General features: G+C 43.9%; 1 long non-coding RNA gene across 2 annotated transcripts; it reads left to right on the forward strand.

Moving 5' to 3' along the window:
- The first annotated feature begins 224 nt into the window (after positions 1 to 224).
- LOC131515158 (uncharacterized) lies at positions 225 to 5654 on the forward strand. Of its 2 annotated transcripts, XR_009263480.1 has the most exons (3): positions 225 to 1428; positions 4100 to 4240; positions 5420 to 5654. It is a non-coding gene; the product is annotated as an uncharacterized LOC131515158 (long non-coding RNA). The 2 variants fall into 2 exon arrangements; XR_009263481.1 differs by lacking the exon at positions 4100 to 4240.
- Positions 5655 to 14582: the final 8928 nt, after the last annotated feature.

A 14582-nucleotide genomic window follows, 5' to 3' on the forward strand; every position in this document is an offset into this window, starting at 1 on the left:
TTGCTGTCTTTGCCAGGTTCAGAATGTCCCACCATATTCCACCACAAGTGTCTGTACTCTGGCTCTTGGGGAGGATGCGATGAGGAAAGAGAAGACACAGGTTGTGTGTTTCGTATGTCATTTGTGTTTACAGACTCTTGGCCACAACTACAGGGGCTGGGAAGTATGGTGTTTGTTCTTGGGTCATGCTCCCACTCAAGAACCGCGGGTAATATTTCCGGGTAATATTTCTGAAGAAGAAAGAGAGAACAGATATAAAGTGACATCTAAGGGTCCCTGTCACAGTCCTTACTGCCAGAAGCCTGAACATCCATGTGCTTCCTTTTTGCCTCAACACAGAGAGCATTTGCACCTCCTTAGGAAAGGGAACTGTTGTCTCCTGTCCACTTACTGCATCCATCTTGAAGTTCCTGCTTGTCCTGCCACTGAATGCCCTTCTCCATGGGACTCGTGGCAGGTTCATCCCTGCATATCATCCTTCATGGGCACCTGTATAGTGGACACCGCACACCTCACACTTTCCCGGGACTAATGGCTTTCAAGACCAATTCCTGCAGGTTTGAAGAATCAAGGATTTAAAACTGGTTTTAGTTTCAGATTTGAATGGTCACAGGTTGTTCAGGTGAGTGTGTGTCTCTTTGGCAACGTAATTCACTCAAAGACTTGCAAGTCCCTTTGTATTGCCCAGTTTTACACATAAGATGACACCAGGGATCTCATCCGGACGGCATCCAGGTTGGCATTTCCGCTCATCCTCCCTGTTGCCCTGGAGGGCATCTGAACACAATGGGCGTGGTTGGAAGGCAACGGGCTTCTGATTTTGCCTGCTGGGCTGACTGCCCTGCTCTGCCCAAGGACGCTCAGGGAAAGGTAGTTGAAAGAGGGTTGGGACCACAGTTTTTTCTCCCACCGAGGCTGTACTTTCTGTAGAGCCACCTAGTATTACTATTGGGTCACAGATGCATTGGTCACAGTATTATTGGGTCACAGAAGCATTTAGCGTTTTTGACTCTGCAATGCTGAGATTGCAGGGCTGCAGAGAGGGAGCTATTTCCCTCCCATCTCTGGTTCTTGTGTCTTGTAGGGCTTTGCTGAAAGGGGAGTGAGCAGATGTGTCTCAGGGTCATACCCTGGTGACAGGGAGGCACTGGGAAGATGGGTCGGTGGGTGCTTCAGTGGGGGCTTACTTTGAAACTGTGTTCTCATTTAGGGGCAGGGCTGAATGAGGGGCTTTGGGAGGAGTCATTTGAGATTAAGTGTCATTTAAGCCCTCCCTGTGGCTTCACTGGCACTTCCTCTCTGGGTTGCAACAAGGGTATGGGAAGACTCCTCAGAGAAGAAGCTGAATCTGAAGCCCAAGATCGGCTTTGATTCTAATGGGGCTCAGGCCAAGAGAAGCCGGGTGCAGATCTGTTTTTGTCCTTGAAGGTGAGTGAAGCTTAGCAGTAAAATTAGCTCCTTTCCATATCTCTGAATCTTCCCCCCATTGCTAATGCCTGTTGTAACTGGAGCAAGCCAGTGTGGGTCAGGCTGATTCATGATTTTATGGCGAATGAGCTGGAACAGATATGGCCCTGCTGGCAGGAATTCAAAGCTCATATACTCTCCTTAGACCTCTGACTTGAGTAATGAAAATTCAGCTGCTCAATCCAGTTGGGATCCAGGTAAACAAGAGAGAGAAGGGTGAATAGGAAAAGGTAAATTAAATCATGAAGCAAATGTCAAGTAGAGGTCAAAGGAGAAGTCAGGCCTGAGGTGGGGATGATCTTTGATTCACAATCCCTATTTCTTGCTATCTTTCTGATGGGATCACATTAAATTTGGTAAGTGGAGGTAATTGGTAAAATTGTTGAAATCAGTTGCAGGAAAAAATCCCCCCCCGCCCCCCCTGACGTGCTAACAGAGGGACTGTGTCTCTTCCCTGTGGACTCACTGTGTGTGTCCTACCCAGCTGGTCTCTTGTGTTCACAACCCCATGTACTGACTGTGATTCCCCTTCCATCTTGTGTGGACAACCACGATTCTGCTCATTTCTGCTCAGGGACCAGGCCCTGGCACCAATAACACAACTGTGTGCATCCTCAGCCCCGAGAGATGTAGGGACACAGGATTTTCACTGCTTACCCCCAGCTTCAGCCCTGGGCTGCAAATGGGTTGGCGGGCTGCAGTGTGGTTGTGGCTGGGTCTCTATTCTTGTGCAGACTGGCTTTCCTTTCAGAACAGAACTGTCTCCCAACCCAGAAATTCTTTGGTCTGCTCGGGGTGGAAAGCCTGTCAGCCAGGAAGAGAATATATGGGAAAAGGGTTGAAACCCACAGCCCACTAGTGGCACGCACTGTCTCCTTGCTACAGAGACACAGATTCCATGACCCTGAGCCATTTCACTGCTTACCCCTGGCCTCAAGAGTGACGTGTTTGAGGAAACCATAAACAGAAATATCGGTCGTGCCGTGGAGTTAAAGCAAAACAGAGACAGCTTAAGCAGGATTCTCCCAAGGCAGGAGAGCACTGATTGTCCATTCTGTGAAGTCTGAGTCATGGTCGCTGCCCTCATGGGACTGGCAGTCTGTGGGAGTGATGTTGTGGGCACATAGAGCAACCAAGAGCCGATGCAAAGCTGTGCTGGCTGGGTGTCCACTGAAAAAGAAACAAGAAAGCAATCCCGGAAGGCAGTGCCAGGTGGGGATACAGAACGCCCACTGGAGGGCCAGTGTGCTGGGGTCTGATCCCAGCTTGGCTACTTATTAGTAATGACCTTGGGCGTGATAACTGTCCTGTTTGTGCCTCAGTTTCCTCAACTGTGAACGGAGGGGACTAACAGTACTGACAATGAGGATTAAATTCGTTCTACTCCAAAGCACTTAGAAGAACACCCAACTCGCAGTAGGGGCTCTGGCATTACTGGCTAAGCTGATGGTTCCCTTTTCCTGATCAGTAGGGCCTGCAGGGATTCATGGGAATGAGCAATCCCATCTGGTTGGGCTGAGCAGGGAAGGCTTCATGGAGGAGGTGGGATCTTAGCTGGAACTTGGAAGGTGGTAAGATTTTGTTTGGTGGAGAAAAGAAGGGAGGGTGTTCCTGGCAGTTAAAACAGCAAGAACAAAGGCAAGGAGGCTTATTTGGGGGGGGGGTGTAAGTGTTGGGGTGGCAGCACTCAGTACTGTTTGGTCACCCACCTCTTATGGTTCATCCCTTTTGGGTGAAAAGCCGGTTTGGATGGGTCTCGAAGACGAATCACAAAAGGCTGCAGCAGCTGTCATGCCAAATCCTGCAGACTCATGGGAGTGTGAGCTGGGTTCATCTGTCAGAAAGAAGCAGCCAGTTCTGACTGGAGCAGAGGGTTTATTTTGGAGAGAAGTGAGGGACACTGAGTGCAAGACTAAAGCAAGGAATGGTTGGAAGAGAGGATGGGGGTTTTGTCAGAATGCCACCATGGGGTAGGGTGACAGCTGAGTGCCAGTTGGATTTGGATCAACATAAGGATATTTTGAGGGCATCATGAAAAGCCTTTGAAGGCTCAATAGTCTCTCTCACCAGGACATTTTCCTTCCATCTGCCCTCACTCCTTTGAGCTCACTCCCTTTGCTGGGCTATCATCATGTAAGTCATCTCAATCCCTTTGTATCCTGAGACCCCTACCACCGATTTGAGATAGCCCCTGTCTCTCCTACTTCACTAATGTCTCATCTGTAGTAGAAACAAACATTCTCGCCCATACATATAGCCCCCACACAATGGCCTCTGTCCCTCATTGTTCTTGGCCACCTTCACCAGCTTAGACCCACGCTCCCTCTTGGTAACAGAATGGCTCCTTTCCAATGACAAGAAAAAAGCTGAGAGCCCCGAGGAAGTGGACCATTCAGCGTTTGCCCAGTGTTCAGGGAGACTGTGGGTGCTAAGTGGTCAGGAGTATTGGCCTGGCCAATCCAGGACTGGCCCTGGATTGTACCCTGGAGAATAAGAGATCTTGAAAATTTGATCCCAGAACTTGGTTTTTGGTTGAAAGTACAAAATCCAACATGAAACCCTGTGGTGGTTGCTCTAGCCCTTGGTTGGTCACAGATATCTGGGAGTCACAGAGGTTTCCTGTAAATTTCAGAGAGAAGACAGACAACTTATTAAGATGTCCTGGAGAGATTTGAATCTATGGGAGGTGAGAACCTGGTCTGATGAGAATGTTCTCTCAGTGGCAGCAAATACAGACATTCTGGAGGAGCTGAGGCCACATTTTGGATCATGAGTAAGCAGTCATATTTGTGCCCTACTGGCCTCTGCGGGTGACAGTTTCCTGTTGAAGCAAGTGGGGCTGTCCCTTAAGTAGATGAATGTATTTGGATGAAATGTGATTTTTCACAAACTTTAAGTACAAGAAATTAAAGACTGACCAGGTCAGTTTGCATTGGCTTAGATAAGCCGACTGGACTCCTTGCCAATGACTGAACCCTGAGAGCATCACGCACTCAGGGGGTGATGGTCTGGGGCATTTCTGACGTGGGACCTTAGGAGTCAGTTGTGTAAAGCAAGCGGGAGCCTTTATTAGTCTTGATTTTTCTTGGGATTAAAAATAAATTAAGCAGTGGATTTTGAGTAGATGGTCTCTAATGCCCTGACTAATTTGTCTTGAAGGGATAGAAACTATCCAATAGAAATGGAAATTGACAAAAAGCCTGCATTGAATCCATCAGTTAATCAACAGGGATATATTGACAAGGTGATTAACTCTACTAGAAGATCATGGCTCTAGACAATTCTATTTAAAACCCAAGTCAGGGTGGTAGAAAAAGGATGTTTTTCTATCTGGCCTAGCATGTGCACATTTCATGGATTGGTGAAAAAGGAAGGTGTCTGGGGAGAGGGGAATTTGGGTTGTTTATTTTTTCCTTGAAAAACTGAGTGCTTTGTTCAGGACACACATCTGAGCATTTTGGAGCACATACACTCCAGACGGCCATGCACACGCATGGACCCACACTCATAGAAGCACACGTTTATATTCTGCACTTAAGAAGTTTTACATAGAGGCTTCTTTGATCTTTCAAAGGAATATATAACATCAATTTAAAACAATACAGTTTGGGACACAAAAGCGATCTGTCTTGGGGAGACTGGCAAAGGCAAGAAGAAAATCGGTACTAAGACCATCTATTAACATCTAGCGGTGTTCATGTTTGATACTCATTCAAGTTAATCACCACTGCTCCTCTCCAAACCCCGCCCCACGGTCCTATTGGATTATATAATAGACCTCAATAACTCTAAATGAGCTATTATACTCTGCCATATAATTATATATTTAGGACACATGTATGGTTAAAAAAAGCAATCCACAGAAAAACACTGAAACAAATTGCAGAGCAATTTCAGCGACTGATTATATTTAAGCTGTAGTGTGTCAGCTGTTCTCAAATTTTTTTTTCAGAGTTCCCAAATCCGTTAGACAATATTCCAGAGCTATCATCAGTCTTTATTTCTGTGTCAAAGTCATTCTACAAACGTGAAAAGCCTGCTTCTCTGATCTTTTCTTTTTGAGACTCCTAAAATGCAAAAAGTTGCTCCTCATTTATTTTTTCTTGGACAAGTCTTTTAGCTGCTTGTCCTACTCAAATAATAATGATAACAACAACAATAATAACAATAAAAGCATTTGTCATTTACTGAGCTCTTACTTTTTGCCAATATCGTTGTGTGTATTTTGTATCACTTCATCTGATGAGATGACAATGTGCCATGAGTTGGGCAAAGATGCTCAGGTATTAAGTATCTTCTTTAAGAACACGGGGCTTATTTAAGAGCAGCAATGCCATGGTTAGAACCGGGTTGGTTAGTCCATCCTCGCTATTTCTAGTACTCACGATAGCTAGTATGTTTTCATTTTGTAAGGTATTTTCATGTATGTTAAGTCACTGATCCTCACAATTGTCCTGTGAATATAGCTTTTGGTACTGTTCCCATTTTACAGATGGGGAAAATGACAGTCAGAGAGGTTGTATCACTTTCCACAAGGGCTGCTGGGGTCACAATGCATGGAGCAAAATTGGCATGAAAAGTGGGCCATTTGGCTTCAAATCTGGCGCCTGTTCATGATTCTACACTGAAGAAACGAAACAAACAAACAAACAATATGAGACGGAAGCAAACATGCAACCAATTAGGGCATCAAGAGAGTCTTTGCCCCCAAGTATCAGCAGTGCTACGAAGGGAATCTTTGCTAAGACCAACGTGATGATGAACACACAGCACAAAGCTTTGTAGCCCACTCCACCAGTGCACCTGCCCTGGGGGGAGGCAAAAGAGCTGTTCGTGGAGCTGCCCAGCCTCAGAACCACGGGGCACCAGAGGAGCTGGGCGACATGCAAGTATTTGAGCTCACTTTGACTTCTCACAGGCTAGGCAGTGAGGAAGGAGGAACCGGGCAAAGCCAAGAGATAAGAAACAGTGTGGGGGGATGTCCCAGAGGCTGGAGGCCTCACAGGGGGTCATGGCGAGAGCTGACATCATGGGCACAGCGTGCGCTGGGAAAACATCAGAGGAAGTCATTTTAATCTTCAGAATGAGCTCAGAGGTATACAGGGTGGATATATAACCTCTATTCATTCATTTAATATATGATTAGATGTCAGTGTTGTTGGAGTTACATTTTAGGAAATGACTATTCATAATGGAAGTCCTGGCAAGGTTTCTTTATAATCAGCAAAACAGGGTGGAGGGCTCAGCTGTGGCACCCTTGCAAGAGGCTCTTAATTTACGAGCGATGTTAAATTATACCGGCTGCCAGATAGTCAGATACGGGAAGTGATACAATAAGTCACTGGGGATATGCTAGTTTTTCTTTTTTCATTTGACAACCACAGGAAGTGGCCATTAGCCAAGCCATCTGAGGAGAGAGCATCTGATTGCTATGCTACGTGCACAGCGTCCTGAATATCTCCAAAGGCCTCATAGGAGAGCGTGCTGGGCATGGGGGTGGGAAGGCAGATGGAGGGGGACAGAGGACTGGCGTGCTTAGGGGTGTGTATTTAGACTCATCAGAAACAGGCACCGGAGGGGTTCCAGGGGCTTGTTTTTCTCGAGTTGCCCTGACCTTTCCAGGTTGAGCTGGCCCTACTCAGGTTTGTCATGAGCCTTATAAAAATAGCTTGGGGGGTATTTGGGGGGCAAATTGTGCATGAAGAATTTGAAAATATCTACTTTCTTACTTGTTTTTTTTTTCTATAAAGACAATTCAATACGGTGAGATTTCCCGTGTCATTTCTGCATGAGGGCAGAGGCAAATTGCAGATCGGGGCAGCTTTTTGTATTCAAGACCAACGGTTGACTGTGGGGTGTAGCCTGCTCTGCCCCTTTCTAAGGCCCAGACTGAGACCCGACACTGTGGGGAAACTACCAGGACTCTCAGATGATAACCCAGATGATAAAGCGCCTGGGGAGATCAATGGGGTGTGCAAGTGTGGGAAGCTCACTTATAAAAGTGATCCCAATGCTCACAGGCAATAATGTGAATCCTCGAGAAAGATGCTGTTGTATTTTGTTGAAAAGTTGACTCTTTGAGATGAAATTAGGTAATGGGAGCCACACAGTTGGGTCCCTTTAAAGATGTACTAAGCTGGCATTGCAGGAATATGTGGAGAGGGGTCCTCTCCCTTTCTATCTGGACCAAATGGATCGACTGTGATTTGCCTTTCCAGAAAGATCTTTAGCTTGATAGCTTCCTTCTCAGTGACAGCCATTACTCTTTAACTTCCCTGAAATAAAGACTTTGACGATCATCAAACAGTGCTATTTTTTTTAATTAAGAAAACAGATTTTGACTGAAAGTTCCCCAACTTTCTTGCTCATTGGAATTACTTGGACATCTTTATAACATTCTGATGCTTGGTGCCCACCCTCAGCCATTCTGATTTAATTTGTACAAAGGTGTTGACCTGGGTGTCAGGATTATTACACGTTCCCTGAGAGAATGTACCATGCAGCAGAATTTGGGAACTACTGCTCTTGTCCCTCATTTCTCAAGACATTCCTTGGTGTGTCTGCTTAAAAATTCTTTAGCAAGAATTCAAGTCTTTTCATAGGTCCTTTTCTCTAACTTGATATTCTTACATTATCTAGAGCTTGTCTATTACCATGGATGGCAGTCCATCCCCGGGATAGGGTATGTTGCCATAACAAAGAACTCATTCCTCACTCAGGCTGCGCGCCCAGTGTGGGTCAGCAGGAGCCACTGCTCATGGTAGACCTTTGGGGACCCAGTTTCACAAGATGCTCCATTTTGAGCTGTGCTTCCCATCACCTCAATTAGAGAAAGGGTACCTGACACAATGGTCTTGAAGCTTCAGCTGGGGAATGACCCTTCGTTTGGGTTCTCATTTTGTTGGCCAAAGAAAATCATATGGTTTTGCCTCATGTCAAAATGGGCACAGAAGCATAATCTTATCATATTTCCGGAAGGCACAAAGCCAGAAATATTTGGAAGATAGTGATAACTATTACCCATGGATTTCCAATTTGGCGTTCAACGTTCTTTCATCACTAATTCCTTCAAGACTCCCCCCCCCCCTTGTAATTTTGAGAATGAAGAGATTAGATTTGCTGCTTCAAAATGGAAACACTTTCTTGGTCTGGACCCAGGAGGGAAGGTAATTCTGGTTTCCTCTGTTCACTTTGTGACTGTTTTCTTGGTATGATGACTCTATTAGTTAGGAATGCTTTTCCCCCCAAATAATAGCAAATCTTGTTGGTGGGTCTGAAACAGCTTGTGACTTCTATGCCTCACATTTCAGAAATGTGAGCGCCAGCAGTCTAAGGCTGGCCCTGTGCCATTCAAGACTCAGTTTCCTTCTGAATTTCTACTTGATCATCTTTAGCATTCATGCCTTTGTCCTCATGCTTAGTGATCCATGGTGACAAGACGGTGGCTACTCCTTCAGACTCCGAGTCCAAGAAACATGCAGAGGAAAGACAAGAGGAAAGGGATCAGAAGGGTCCAGTGATGTCTCTTTGTCAAACGTTGTCTTCTTTGGGAAGAGATTCCTTGCTGGGACTTGCATGTCCATCTAATTGGCCAGGGCTGTGGCCGGACCACCTGTTGCTGCAGAAGAACTTCTGTTGTAGAGGAGGCAAGGGCAATTAAACTGTACGAATGGTTTTTATGGAGCCATTTTGCAGTGTAAACTACCAGGAGTGGGCTAGGTTTCGGATGGAAACGAGACCTTGGGCTGTCACTCTTCATAGGTCCATAAAACACCTCCATTAATTTCTAATAACTTTACGACTCTAGAAATGGATCCCAGGCTCTAAGTTATGAAAACAGCTAAAATACCTTCTATCATAGTGTCCATTTAGGTAAGCTGGTGGCTATTTCCAATTTACTTCCACCCAGAATTTTAGGGTATAGTGAGCTATGAAGAGTTGGACTGATGACGAATATCAAAAATGGAAAGCGTCTCTACCAACACAATACCTCTGATGAAATTGCAGTTTGAAGACTTCTTATCCTGGAGCTGTACACACTTGAGCTAGATGGGGAATAAGAAGTGGGGAAGTTAAAGCTGAGCATCCCCAGTTGAAGGGAGGCTGAGAATGAGGACGAGTACCTGGCACTTCAGGCAGAAATAGGAAGTGCTGGTGTTTCTGAGAAGTGACCGTTCAGAGTTCTATACTACAGCTTTCCTGAGGTCACCAAAGATGCATTGGGCTAGTCCCATATTTTCCCTGGACTACTGAGTTTTTTCATTTTGGAGGAAAATGGTTCTTGGGAGTTAATGGCAGTAAGATGTGGCCTGGGCTTCTGGCTGGTAGATCTTCAGTGAAAGCAGATGGCCACAGTGGTATTGAAAACTAAAGATGGCAGTAAAGCTTTTAATTGAAAACAATTGGACCCTGTTGGATGGTAATTACCTTGGCTGCTTACAGATAATATCCTGTCCTTGATATCCTGAAAGAAAAGCTGAAACTGAGCAAAGAGGATCTGCCTGATGTGCATCTAATAAGGATGGGGTTCCCCAAACTACTTTCTCGAGGGATCCTCAGGAAAAGAGAAATGAAGAGGAGAATTTGCTGTAGCAAGAATGATGAAGACAAAACATTCATCTATGAAGCAACCTAATGGGTCCATGTTTACTAGAAGATTGAAATTCTAGCCACCTTCAGGAGAAAAAAAAAATAATGATGCTTTACATGCTTCTTTTTTTTTCTCGGTAAATGATAGATCCTAATGAGGAAGATGTCTCATTTGGATGATTTCCTTAAAGATGTTTGCCGTGTGAATCACTACCATGCGTGAGAAGTCACAGGCATTGGGGAGCCTCAGCTGTGGTACAACTATAAATATTCAGGAGGCAGTGATGTCATATTTGTCTAAGGGACTCAGCCCTAGGGGTTAGATCTATAAGCAAATTTTAGCCAGAAGGTCATTTTTAAACCCAAATAACAGGCAGTGTTAGAATGGAGGACGTGGGGGAGGTTGAATGGGAAAGTATCTTAGGAGGCCATTGGCTCAGTTGTTCCCCCAGAAACTACAACCTACGATTCAGTCAGTGGACCTCACTGGGGGCTGGGTGATTGCTGATCTTTAATGGACTCCAGGTGACCGTTGAAAAGCCCGGATCTAACTCCTGCCGCACCCAGGCCAGCATCAGGATTACATTCTTGGTGGCCATTCCTGGATACCCACATGTCACCTAGGAAGGGGCGCTTAGCTTCGCACAGATTTCAGGACCAGGTTGGAGTCTCTCTGTCTTGGAGGTGACCCTTGGGGCTGCTTGCAAAGACTGTTCCCTCTGCTTTGGGCCCCAGGAGGATCACTGTCTCCACCCCCTTGAAGTCAGGTGTGACCACGTGTGTCCCCGAGTGGAGTGAGCCCATAGCTGTTCTGTGTAGGGGGAGCACATACAGACATCTGTGGTAACTACAGCATTACCCCCAGGGCTCGTCCTGTCAAATCAGTGCTTAGCAGAGCTGGGTGCATGTCTGAGGGCAACGCCTACGTCATGGTTAGGCTCTGCTGGGGTAAGGATGGGGCAGAATAGAACACGTGCACACAAATTATTGAATCATTGAAGATCTGGGGGCAAGTTCTGAGTAATTGCCACCACCTCCATAAAACTCCTTCAGGTGTACAATTTGGGGCTCTGAACCCCAAAAGACTTGTAAGTTTCACCTGCAGACTCTCCTTACCCTGCTCCCTGGAGTTGCTTTTCTAGGCAGTACTATAGGAGTCACGCTTTAGGCGTGGTGTGAAAACAAAACTTAAACAAAAACCGGTGAAATACTATGGCTGTGTTCACATGAAATTGTTATTTAATCATGGTAAAACATAAAACATCTAATTTAGTTTCAAATATAGTGTAATATTTTATAGAGCAAAAATGAAACACATAAAACAAAACCCAAACAACAAAAAAAGGGAGAATGCGTATCAAAAAAGCCTTAAAAAAATCTCTCTCACCTTTACTATGGCAATTCTGGAATGGCTATTTCCTTCTTAGATTATTCTCAGCTGTTTTCAGCAGTCTTGAGTTCAGAGCCCTCCACTGAGTGGATATCACTTTGCTACCTCATTATGCCTAATAAGGCTGCCATTCCTTAGATTCCCCTAGCCTGATTTTTTCTTGGTTTTTAGAGCAGCTAGTTGCTTTTCAGTTCTGGAATGTTCTCCTTTTTAGAGTAGCCAGGATATTTTCTCAGTCAGATACTCTATTGCCTTTAATGCTCATGACACCTAATACCTGCTCATTGAATAGATATCTGGTCTTAGCTGTCTCTATTTTTCTTTCCTTTCTTTTTTTCTCTTTTTCTGTTCCTGTCTTTGACCATATAGGCTGTTGTTCAGGGATGGGTGCTGTGCCCAATGTTAAGGGGAGGTCAGGCTACACTGGGAATCTCTACCTATAGAAATTCTGGAAACTACAGAAAGCACAGGGTCAATAGTATATATAGTGGTAGTGAAAGAATGCTTTCCTGCCCTCTGTGCTAAAATAAAGCAGGGCGAAAGAAGGTCATAGGGTCCCAGGAAAGGGTACAATGATGTGAGCCTAGGAGTGTAGACCACTTCTTTGAGATGGGTATATTTCTTTCTGCAGCCTCAAGCAGGGTCCTACTTGGGACCAAGAGAAACTCATGCTTTGAGTACAATTTTTGAATCATTTCGTTAGTTTTATCCAGCACTGGAAATCTCAATTTTGGCGACAGTGACAGAATATGTGAATAATGGACTATAAATACACTTCTTGATATTGGATTTTGAGAAAGATGTAATGGAAAACAAGTTAGCATCAAACATCCCATCATTTTTCATGGGCAGTTAAGATAACTACTTGTTGTTGGTATTATGCTGTATAATTGTGCAGCATAATTGCTTCTTGTAGTCCCATAGTATCTGTTCTGTAGCATTCTATTTTATAGGTATTTTTAAGGTGTATTTTTTATTGATTTGGAATATACACAGCAATAAGAGGTTCTTGGATTGATTAGATACTACAGTGAAGCTGAAACGTTTAGTGCATTGATTCTTAATCTGTAAGGATGTTTATTTGCAGCTCTGCATATATTTATTACTATGGTGTAAGTAACGCTAACATTAAAAAGAATATTTGGTGTGTATGTATTCCTAGTAATAAATTAAAAAAATTCATGTTTAACTCTTTCAGGCTACTGCCCTCTACTAGTCTAAGAAAATGGTACGAAGCATAAAGTTAGGTACAATGGATCCCCTTCTAGACAGGGACTGTACATGTTCGGACCCTTATCATGCGTAGCATGATGCTACTAATGTTGGTTGATTGTATGAATCTAGAGATTATTGTTGAATCTTCCAGCAAATAAGACAGTCAAATTATGCACTTCCTCCACTTTTACTTATCTTGAGCAAAAATGGGATAGTTCTGGTTGCTTCTGTGAGAAGAAGCCCTGCTCACTACACGAAAGTGTTTATAGGCTACCTCTCTGGGTCCTTGCTAAAGATCTCCTATGGTTCTTTTGGTCTTCTTTGCATCTCATTGGTGATTTTCTAATGGCGGCTACAATTTATAAATGTAGATATTATCTACCTTCAGATACTAATTTATTTTGACCAATCCTGCTCTTTCTTTCAATTTTGCTTTCATTTGTGCCCTATGGTAGTATGCAGGTATTAATTTGGGGTTGAATGACAAGAGGAGGCTTTTAAGATGGAATGGAAATGTTCCCTTGTTCTTGGAAATGACATTAACATTTCAGAGTAACAGGGGACCATTTAGTGCATCTATTCTTATTTTTCTGTTTGCTCATTTTGACCTGGTAAATAAAAATCAGAGTGAAGAGGAGAAAGATGGTTTGTGAATGGAGACAGAAAAGGCAGATGGAGGCATGGTGTGGGGGAGTAGGTTTAGCCTCTCTGGGTCCCTGAAAGCTTACAGTTGATGTTGGCCTGTACCATGTTGGTTGTTGGCTGGAGGAACCTGATGTAGTTTTTTACTGTTAGAGATAGTTGATGGAAGTAGCTAGGAAACGTTATTCACAGCTGTCTGTAAAGTGAATAATTTACTCCCTTCCTTCTGATAGAATGAAATCTGTAAAGCCTTTGGGACTCTTTGGATAAAGTGCTCTACAAACATGTCAGATGAGTTTTGGTTTTATTACTGAGGTACCTGATTAGGATGGAAAATGGAACTTAAGTTAAACATAAGGATTTATTACCTGAGGGAGCCTCCTGTAACATAATTGTTTTAAGAAATAAACATGTGATAAAGGAGTTGAAATCATCTGCATGTTATAAATTTTATTTGATATGGTTACATTTGAATGCAGGTGCAACTCATTTTTTTGGTAAATAATTAATATTGTATCTGTAGCCTCACAAAATCTCATGTTGTCACTGACTCAGCTAAATCTCTAGTCACTGGAACTTACAGGTGCTCATGGCAAGCGCACTGAGCCAGTCACTGAGTCCTACTGGAAACTGGAAAGGTGTGTGTGTGTGTGTGTGTGTGTGTGTGTGTGTGTGTATGTGTGCATGTGCCTGTGCATGCGTATGTTTGATTGAGCACTACTGGGGAGGAGCAGGAGGGTTTATGGTGGAGAGGAAGTGGGGAAAGGAGTAGAGGAGAGGAAGTTGAGATCTACAGAGGAACTTGGTCTCCAAGTTTTCTATTTCCTCCCCAAATTGAACCTGGAGGTAAGAGTACAACTGTTGTTACAGGCAACCATGCGTGATATTGAAGTGTGATTGTGTTGTTGAATGGAATGGGAATATGATGCTGAGCTAACTGAACACTCTGCTCATTGGTGAATGGAGTTATGTTAATGCCATCCAAAATGGAAGTGGTCTTCAAATGCAGGGAATGAAGAAAACTTATAATGGTAGATGTCTTTGAATGAGTTTATCATCGATAGTCTGGGGGCATAATACCAAGTAGATGAGTAAGAGTTCTTTTCTTTCTTTCTTTTTTAATTTATGTTTTCCCTATGGGTGCTACAACTTATCAGTTAACATAAGTGTTCAGAATATATTCCTAGGGTCCATGACTGTTGGTGTCGGCCTGAAAAAATGAAGGAACATTTTTTATCCAAAGAACAACAAATTTAGGTATTTAAATATTTAAACTTTC

The sequence above is a fragment of the Neofelis nebulosa genome, chromosome 6, assembly GCF_028018385.1.
Source record: "Neofelis nebulosa isolate mNeoNeb1 chromosome 6, mNeoNeb1.pri, whole genome shotgun sequence".
In the NCBI taxonomy this organism is placed as follows: Eukaryota; Metazoa; Chordata; class Mammalia; order Carnivora; family Felidae; genus Neofelis; species Neofelis nebulosa.